This window comes from Schistocerca gregaria, chromosome 4 (assembly GCF_023897955.1).
Source record: "Schistocerca gregaria isolate iqSchGreg1 chromosome 4, iqSchGreg1.2, whole genome shotgun sequence".
Taxonomy (NCBI): domain Eukaryota; kingdom Metazoa; phylum Arthropoda; class Insecta; order Orthoptera; family Acrididae; genus Schistocerca; species Schistocerca gregaria.
Window position 1 is genome coordinate 362,940,281 of NC_064923.1, and position 10,282 is coordinate 362,950,562.

General features: G+C 41.6%; 3 non-coding genes across 3 annotated transcripts; all 3 read right to left on the reverse strand.

Annotated features, from left to right (window-relative positions):
* Positions 1-586: 586 nt before the first annotated feature.
* On the reverse strand, positions 587-661 carry Trnas-aga (transfer RNA serine (anticodon AGA)). The gene has a single exon. It is a non-coding gene; the product is annotated as a tRNA-Ser (tRNA).
* A 225-nt stretch (positions 662-886) lies between these two features.
* Trnas-cga (transfer RNA serine (anticodon CGA)) lies at positions 887-961 on the reverse strand. The gene has a single exon. It is a non-coding gene; the product is annotated as a tRNA-Ser (tRNA).
* Positions 962-1,186: 225 nt separating this feature from the next.
* Positions 1,187-1,261, reverse strand: Trnas-cga (transfer RNA serine (anticodon CGA)). Its single transcript has one exon. It is a non-coding gene; the product is annotated as a tRNA-Ser (tRNA).
* Between the last annotated feature and the right edge of the window lie 9,021 nt (positions 1,262-10,282).

Genomic DNA, 10,282 nt, shown 5'->3' on the forward strand with positions numbered 1-10,282 from the left:
GCTTTCCTTTCCATTGCCAGTCTACATTTTATATCTTCTCTACCTCGACCATCATCACTTAGTTTGCTCCCCAAACAGCAAAACTTTTTTACTACTTTAAGTGTCTCATTTCCCAATCTAATTCCCTCAGCATCACCCGACTTAGTTCGACTACATTCCATTATCCTCGTTTTGCTTTCGTTGATACTCATCTTATATCCTCCTTTCAAGACATTGTCCATTCCGTTCAACTGCTCTTCCAAGTCCTTTGCTGTCTCTGACAGAATTACAATATCATCGGTGAACCTCAACGTTTTTATTTCTTCTCCATGGATTTTAATACCTACTCCGAATTTTTCTTTTGTTTCTTTTACTGATTGCTCAATATACACATTAAACAACATCGGGGAAAGGCTACAACCGTGTCTCACTCCCTTCCCAACCACTGCTTTCCTTTGATATCCCTCGACTCTTATAACTGCCATCTGCTTTGTATACAAATTGTAAATGAAACAGCAAAACTCACAAAGAAATCGGAGGACTGTGAAATTCATTCGTGGAATACTTTAAACACTTGAAGGGAAACTTCCTGGCAGATTAAAACTGTGTGCCCGACCGAGACTCGAACTCGGGACCTTTGCCTTTCTCGGGCAAGTGCTCTACCAACTGAGCTACCGAAGCACGACTCAGGACCGGTACTCACAGCTTTACTTCTGCCAGTATCCGTCTCCTACCTTCCAAACTTTACAGAAGCTCTTCTGCGAACCTTGCAGAACTAGCACTCCTGAAAGAAAGGATACTGCGGAGACATGGCTTAGCCACAGCCTGGGGGATGTTTCCAGAATGAGATTTTCACTCTGCAGCGGAGTGTGCGCTGATATGAAACTTCCTGGCAGATTAAAACTGTGTGCCCGACCGAGACTCGAACTCGGGACCTTTGCCTTTCGCGGGCAAGTGCTCTACCAACTGAGCTACCGAAGCACGACTCACGACCGGTACTCACAGCTTTACTTCTGCCAGTATCCGTCTCCTACCTTCCAAACTTTACAGAAGCTCTTCTGCGAACCTTGCAGAACTAGCACTCCTGAAAGAAAGGATACTGCGGAGACATGGCTTAGCCACAGCCTGGGGGATGTTTCCAGAATGAGATTTTCACTCTGCAGCGGAGTGTGCGCTGATATGAAACTTCCTGGCAGATTAAAACTGTGTGCCCGACCGAGACTCGAACTCGGGACCTTTGCCTTTCGCGGGCAAGTGCTCTACCAACTGAGCTACCGAAGCACGACTCACGACCGGTACTCACAGCTTTACTTCTGCCAGGGAACATTGACATTTGCATACACGCGTGTTTGACTATTAAAAAGAGATTGGTATCATACTGCGACATCTCAGAAGTGTGTAGGTTGAAAAAGTACATTAAATGATCCCAGTTTTTTTCCAGATAAGATTTGTTTTATATATTCTTAATAGTAAGATTTCGGTTTATAGGTCTAGGGGTAGCGTCTTTGATTCATAAACAAAATGTCTTCGGTCCCTGGTTCGATCCCCACCACTACCTAAATTTTGATAAATAATCAGCATTGGCGGCCGAAGACTTCCGGCATAAGAAGTCAGCCTCATTCTACCAACGGCCTTGTCAAAGAGAGCGGAGGAGCGGATAGAGGTCAGGGCACTCTCTTGTCCTAGGGGTGGGAAATTGCCCCTAAAGGCGGAAGAATCAGCAATGATCAACAACATGAGGATGCAAAAGGCAATGGAAACCACTGCATTAAAGACACGTAACGTGTATCCACAGGACATGTGGCCTGTAGTTGAAGAAGTGTCATGATCTCTCCACTGGCAAAAGATTCCGGAATAGTCCCCCATTCGGATCTCCAGGAGGGGACTGCCAAGGGGGAGGTTACCATGAGTAAAAGATTGAATAATCAACGAAAGGATAATATACTACGAGTCGGGGCGTGGAATGTCAGAAGCTTGAACGTGGTAGGGAAACTAGAAAATCTGAAAAGGGAAATGCAAAGGCTCAATCTAGATATAGTAGGGGTCAGTGAAGTGAAGTGGAAGGAAGACAAGGATTTCTGGACAGATGAGTATCGGGTAATATCAACAGCAGCAGAAAATGGTATAACAGGTGTAGGATTCGTTATGAATAGGAAGGTAGGGCAGAGGGTGTGTTACTGTGAACAGTTCAGTGACCGGGTTGCTCTAATCAGAATCGACAGCAGACCAACACCGACATCGATAGTTCAGGTATACATGCCGACGTCGCAAGCTGAAGATGAACAGATAGATAAAGTGTATGAGGATATTGAAAGGGTAATGCAGTATGTAAAGGGGGACCAAAATCTAATAGTCATGGGCGACTGGAATGCAGTTGTAGGGGAAGAAGTAGAAGAAAAGGTTACAGGAGAATATGAGCTTGGGACAAGGAATGAAAGAGGAGAAAGACTAATTGAGTTCTGTAACAAGTTTCAGCTAGTAATAGCGCATACCCTGTTCAAGAATCACAAGAGGAAGAGGTATACTTTGAAAAGGCCGGGAGATACGGGAAATTTCAATTAGATTACATCATGGTCAGACAGAGATTCCGAAATCAGATACTGGATTGTAAGGCGTACCCAGGAGCAGATATAGACTCAGATCATAATGTAGAAGTGATGAAGAGTAGGCTGAATTTCAAGACATTAGTCAGGAAGAATCAATACGCTAAGAAGTGGGATACGGAAGTTCTAAGGAATGACTAGATACGTTTGAAGTTCTCTAACGCTATAAATACAGCAATAAGGAATAGTGCAATAGGCAACACAGTTGAAGAGGAATGGGTGTCTCTAAAAAGGGCCATCACTGAAGTTGAGAAGGAAAACATAGGTACAAAGAAGGTAGCTGCGAGAAACCATGGGTGACAGAGGAAATACTTCAGTTGATTGATGAAAGGAGGAAGTACAAACATGTTCCGGGAAAATCAGGAATACAGAAATACAAGTCGCTGAGGAATGAAATAAATAGGAAGTGCAGGGAAGCTAAGACGAAATGGGTGCAGGGAAAATGTGAAGACATCGAAAAAGATATGATTGTCGGTAGGACAGACTCAGCATACAGGTTAGTCAAAACAACCTTTGGTGACATTAAAAGCAACAGTGGTAACATTAAGAGTGCAACGGGAATTCCACTGTTAAATACAGAGGAGAGAGCAGATAGGTGGAAAGAATACATTGAAAGCCTCTATGAGGGTGAAGATTTGTCTGATGTGATAGAAAAAGAAACAGGAGTCGATTTAGAAGAGATAGGGGATCCAGTATTATAATCGAAATTTAAAAGAGCTTTGGAGGACTTACGGTCAAATAAGGCAGAATGGATAGATAACATTCCATCAGAATTTCTAAAATCATTAGGGGAAGTGGCAACAAAACGACTATTCACGTTGGTGTGTAGAATATATGACTCTGGCGACATACAATCTAACATTCGGAAAAGCATCATCCACACAATTCCGAAGATGGCAAGAGCTGTAAAGTGCGAGAATTATCGCACAATCAGCTTAACAGCTCATGCATCGAAGCTGCTTACAAAAATAATATACAGAAGAATGGAAAAGAAAATTGAGAATGCGCTAGGTGACGATCAGTTCGGCTTTAGGAAAAGTAAAGGCACGAGAGCGGCAATTCTAACGTTACGGCTAATAATGGAAGCAAGGCTAAAGAAAAATCAAGACACGTTCATAGGATTTGTCGACCTGGAAAAAGCGTTCGACAATATAAAATGGTGCAAGCTGTTAGAGATACTGAAAAAAGTAGCGGTAAGCTATAGGGAGAGACGGATCATATACAATAAGTACAACAAACCAAGAGGGAATAATAAGAGTGGGTGACCAAGAACGAAGTGCTCGTATTAAGAAGGGAGTAAGACAAGGCTGTAGCCTTTCGCCCCTACTCTTCAATCTGTACATCGAGGAAGCAATGATGGAAATAAAAGAAAGGTTCAGGAGTGGAATTAAAATACAAGGTGAAAGGATATCAATGATACGATTCGCTGATGAAATTGCTATCCTGAGTGACAGTGAAGAAGAATTAAATGATCTGCTGAACGGAATTACCAGTCTAATGAGTACACAGTATGGTTTGAGAGTAAATCGGAGAAAGACGAAGGTAATGAGAAGTAGTAGAAATGACAACAGCGAGAAACTTAACATCAAGATTGATGGTCACGAAGTCAATGAAGTTAAGGAATTCTGCTACCTAGGCAGTAAAATAACCAATGACGGACGGAGCAAGGAAGACATCAAAAGCAGACTCGCTATGGCAAAAAAGGCATTTCTGGCCAAGAGAAGTCTACTAATATCAAATACCGGCCTTAATTTGGGGAAGAAATTTCTGAGGATATACGTCTGGAGTACAGCATTGTATGGTAGTGAAACATGGACTGTGGGGAAACCGGAACAGAAGAGAATCGAAGCATTTGAGATGTGGTGCTATAGACGAATGTTGAAAATTTGGTGGACTGATAAGGTAAGGAATGAGGAGCTTCTACGCAGAATCGGAGAGGAAAGGAATATGTGGAAAACACTGATAAGGAGAAGGGACAGGATGATAGGACATCTGCTAAGACATGAGGGAATGACTTCCATGGTACTAGAGGGAGCTGTAGAGGGCAAAAACTGTAGAGGAAGACAGAGATTGGAATACGTCAAGCAAATAATTGAGGACGTAGGTTGCAAGTGCTACTCTGAGATGAAGAGGTTAACACAGGAAAGGAATTCGTGGCGGGCCGCTTCAAACCAGTCAGTAGACTGATGACCAAAAAAAGAAAAGGTTCCTTTAGAAACCATATCTCTAAAGGTGACAAGATCACTCACTTCCTTTCCGCCCACACAATGTATCTTCCAGCAATAGTGTGTGACAACAATATATAGATAACTGGTTGGTCCACACCTCCTGGCCACCCACCAACAGTATTAATTTGTTTGTCTTTATTCTTTTAATGTTAGGAATAACACTACCCACTAGTGGAACATGCATCACGGTAGCTAGCAGGACCTCAGAAATGTACATGACTCTAATACGTTGCTTTGTTTTTATCAGTCTCACATACTCCATATTCTTCCTTCCTGGGTATTCTAATGTTCACTGTGTTTCTTTATGTATTTTATCCTTTCACTTTATCAGCATGTTTTTATTTCACTGAACGAAATAAAATTTGCTATAATGAGATATATCTCAATTTACTTTTTTACTGCCTTACTTACGACACTTGAATTAAATAAGGTGATTCTTGCGTTCTACTATGAGCGGCCATATACACACACATATACCCATAAATACATGTAAATGTTATATATCATGTTTGTCATGACATATATGGAAATAGTTTTGTACCAGTGCTTATGTGTGACACTGTTTCATAAACATGAATATTAATATGATATATCCTCAGGTATACCACACAGCTGATAGTATACAACACAAAATGTTATTATTTTTCTATGCACACTTGTGACAGTACTATAAACAACTATGCAAAGTAGGTATGTAGGGAGAGAATGACGACAATATATGTTACCAACAACCATGACATCACTGATGAGTCATAGGATTTCGCCATCCCCACCCATCCCCTATCAGAAAAAGGATGGTTGCCTTATATACCAAATGGGAGAAAAACAAAATTTTCGCGGGATAATTAAAAATGGTCAGAAATTCAAATTCTGGTGGGAAATTTAAAAAAATAGCCCAGGTTGGGTAGGACCAAACAGTCAGCCACATGATCCGCCATGGATATGAATCCTGAGTTAAAGTGACAGGAAACATGAAAAGTGCAGGAAGATCACATACATTTTAACCAAATGAGAGGGATTCAAAATGCACTTAAAACGAAAATAACCTGTACTCCACACGTACGTTCTGCATGGAAACTGAAAAACATAAGGTGCACAATTGTCCCCGTAATGCAGAACGCTTGTACACTGTCTATGACGCCAAAAAAAAGTAACGCGAAAAAATTCTGTGTGGAATAGTGTGTGCCAAGCTACTGACAGTAACACAGCCTACCATCCCCATAATTCTATAACCTCATCGTTCTTTTACGCAGCAGCCAAGTATCAAGCATATTTGGGAACGAAACGCACTTATAAGTATTCAGTAGTCGAATTGTAACCGTCAAAGAGGCGGTAGATGTAGACAATGGAAGAAACATCTTACAACGATAATGACTCTTCTTAGCCACAGTACTTAAACTCATAAAATCTGTCATCATTATCAGACACTAGATTAAAGTGCGTGGTCTGGAGACTGCATGGGGAATAGAACATCCAGTTTTCTACTGGAGGCAGAGGATCACACTAGTAGTGGGACAAATCCAGTTTTGGCACAACATTCATATCAAATTTATTTCACTTCCATTATGCAAAATATTTATGGATCAATTAATTACATCCACCCCTGATGACATCCTGGAATTTCCCCAGCTGGCAAGTGAGTCTTCATCAGGGAACTCCCAGAACACTTCCCTCTCCTCTTCACCCTTCCCATGATGTAATCCAAGATCACAGCCCTGGAAAAAAGTTCAGGAAACTCAAATATATTAGCGGAAATAACAAATTTTATGTGGCCAAAACACCACCAACAGATGTCACTGTTGGCCCTCCCCCACTCTACTACACTCCACTCCACTCTACCCACTCCTGCCTGTGGAAACTGGCAGGAAAAGCACTCTGTCTATACTGGACTGCTGGGCAGCATAGACATAATAAGTGTTTACTATTTTGTATGCAGTGCAGTAAATCGTTGCCCTTGATCAATCACTAGACAGCATCACCTTACAGTTTCTTCAACAACTGCTACATTTTGAAGTGGACATTTTCACTATTAGTCTAGCACTGGGGAGTTTTTATAGCCAGTCTAGCCAACAGCCCTATATGGGAAATAATGATAGGACATCAAACTATCACTGCCACTCCATATGAATAGCAGATGCTGGCAGGAACATAAGAACGTATAATAACAATATTAACACAGCATCCCACTACCCCACTGCACCTGTAAAATCGTGCCATATGTACGGGACTCCTTTAGCAACATCATTTCAGAATGAAACCCACTTATACACATTTATGAGTCAAAAGTCTCATCCTAGCCAAAAGAAACATAGGAAATATATTGTATGATACTTTTTATGAATGATTTTACCCGAACACAGTCTTTCAAGAAGAAAATGAAATCTGATCAGTCACCTCCAGTGTAGTCCAGACCAACTACCAGATCTATTGTGATCCTGAAGAGCCAGTCAAAATGGCTCTGAGCGCTATGGGACTTAACTCTGAGGTCATCAGTCCCCTAGAACTTAGAACTACTTAAACCTAACTAACCTAAGGACATCACACACATCCATACCTGAGGCAGTATTCGAACCTGCGACCGTAGCGGTCGCTCTGATCCAGACTGTAGGGCCTAGAACCGCTTGGCCACTCCGGCCGGCGAAGAGCCAGTCAACCAAGAAACCATGGCCCGGCAGCAGCCCATGTAAGCCACAACTCCCTCTCACTGCATATAGAATTCCTCCAGCAGGCCGCCACACACTCATTAGTGGCTCCAAGGAATACAGTGGTTCCATCCCTGACACAGACTCCTCAGTTTAAAAATTCTGAGATACGGACTTTGTTTTATCAGTCCACTTAGAATTCTCATGTGAAATGAAGATTCCTCCGCTTTATACGAGCTATTTTCGAAGATAAGAGAAATCGGACCATTCACATGTTTTCAAGCCACTAAAGTATCGACACTTGTTCTGAAAACCCTGTACAGCACTATAGCATAGGCTATATTTCCTCTGAGTATTCTCTCACCGTGTAGAAAAACATAATTTCTTATCTGCCACGTAACACATCATAGGACTAAAATATTAACTCATTTTTTACTCATGATGGAGTACTAAGAGAGCATGCTCTACTTCTATCACAGAATACCTCCTCGCCTTCGAACTCTCTCTTAAAGTAACCAAATGCTTCACCACATACAAAGTCACTCTAGGCAACAACACAGAAAAGTTGTAAATACCAGGTATATACTACATTTCACTTTATAAATTTCATAATGTAACTGATTCTTTTACGATGATCATCTCGTTTCATTAAAAGATTTCACCACGACAGAGAAAAGGCCTGATTAACGCTCCACCTCTGGAATCCCATCAAAGGTTCTCCCACCCTCACATCCACCCACCCACTGACACGTCATTGATATCAAATTCATAGACTATTTAACTAATCACGAGAGCCCCTTTTCATGGTAAGTAATTTCCTTTTTCCTGCAACTGCATTGCACTCGTCAGGTAACGTTACAGATGCTTCTGTGATTCCTCTGGAGGCTTTCCACAGATGAAGACATCCAACACTACTTGCCTTCGTCTCTCAATTACCTTATCATGCTGGTGGATGTAAGTCAGTTAGAATTGTGGTATACTGCTCCCAAACTAATCTTGATGAGCCCTGTCGGACAGTGGGGGCAGTAGGATGTCTCACTCTCTTCCCCACCCCAAGATTGCATGTGATCTGTACCAACAACCACCTGCACGTCAGATCTGTACCCCTCACTGTGCCGGACAGCTGTTAATGATTCCATACTTGCAAAAGTAGTCGTATCCTTCCCAGGACTGGCTGTTTAAATGTTGTTGGTGAGGTACTGGGGTGTTGAGCAATATGCTTCCCCTCATCCCTCCTGCAAGCCGAAACTTTCTGAGATGTGTTTTCGAAATATCTCGCAAAGGCTGACAGAGAGAGAAATAACAAAATATCACTATACCGACAGCCACGTCCTAAACATATACAAGTCTGCAGACCTAGATCTGATTCAGAGAACAGCCCCATTGAAGCATTCCTATTGCCTCCCACGATATTAACTGGCGCATGTCTCGAGAACTCAAATGAAAATCGTACCGAGCGAGGTGGCGCAGTGGTTAGCACACTGGACTCGCATTCGGGAGGACGACGGTTCAAACCCGTCTCCAGCCATCCTGATTTAGGTTTTCCGTGATTTCCCTAAATCGTTTCAGGCAAATGCCGGGATGGTTCCTTTGAAAGGGCACGGCCGATTTCCTTCTCAAACCTTCCTTAACCCGAGCTTGCGCTCCGTCTCTAATGACCTCGTTGTCGACGGGACTTTAAACACTAACCACCACCACCACCAAATGAAAATCCCTCGAGGGAAGATGATGTTTTATTCGAGGAACACTAACGAGAACTTGCATTTGAATTCTACTGCCGCCAACGCATATTTTTCATAAGGACCGCGAAAATAAGACACGGGAAATTAAAACTCACAGTGAGACATATAGGGAGAGTTTCCTTCTCTGTAATTGAACGTAGAATAGGAAAGGGAATGATTAGATGTGCCACAGGATATCCTACGCCACACACGGTACGATGGCTTGTGAAGTAGTCCTATAGATGTAAATTTAGTATAGGTCTTAACGTGTCAGTCCACCCATTTATTGGCGCACAAACTCATCGATGAACGTTGTAAAGTATGTATGTAGCACTGTAAACAGATCCTAGCCAAGGCTCGACGTACGTGACGTACCAAGAATAATGGAGATATAACCCTTATCCTTAATTCCTGCCACCTCATAAGGATAACTATAAATTTAAAAATTACAGGGTCGTCACCAGCCCAAGCCCTTCCTAACAATTAAGAAAAGACCGAACTGGAAATTTTCAGTTTAATTAAATAAAGAATTTATTTACAAGAAAGCAAATTTTTCAAAGAAACTTAACAGGATGAACAGCATTGTATGTCGTACATCAATGAACTTGTTTAATTAAATGTGAGTTCCTCAATTTTGAGACTACACCCGTTCACTTCGATTTTTCCTCCCATTTTTGTCCATCACAAGCAAGCAGACCAACTTTAAAAAAATCAGGGAAAAGAATATTAATTTGAAAAGTGGTATCAATGAGAAGGATTAAGGACGCAGAGTTTATCTTTTACGTAGCACATTTATTTCATGATTGAATTTGATGCACATCCTATGAATACACATAATGGGTGCCTGAATAAAGAAAAATTAACTAAATAATAGGAAAAAATTGTTAGAATAGCGCAATTAAAAAGAAAAACCATACAAAAGGGAAGTGGAACACAATAATTCAATCATTACATCTACATACCCAAGACAGAAATAGTTCAGAGAGATACTTATCATCATTATGCTCATGCAATAGCTTGGAAAGAGGTTTACCCGATTTGCAAGGTTTCGTACAACAGAATACGACATAGAAATCGCTCCTGCCGCTTACCAACGGCTAAACTTCAGC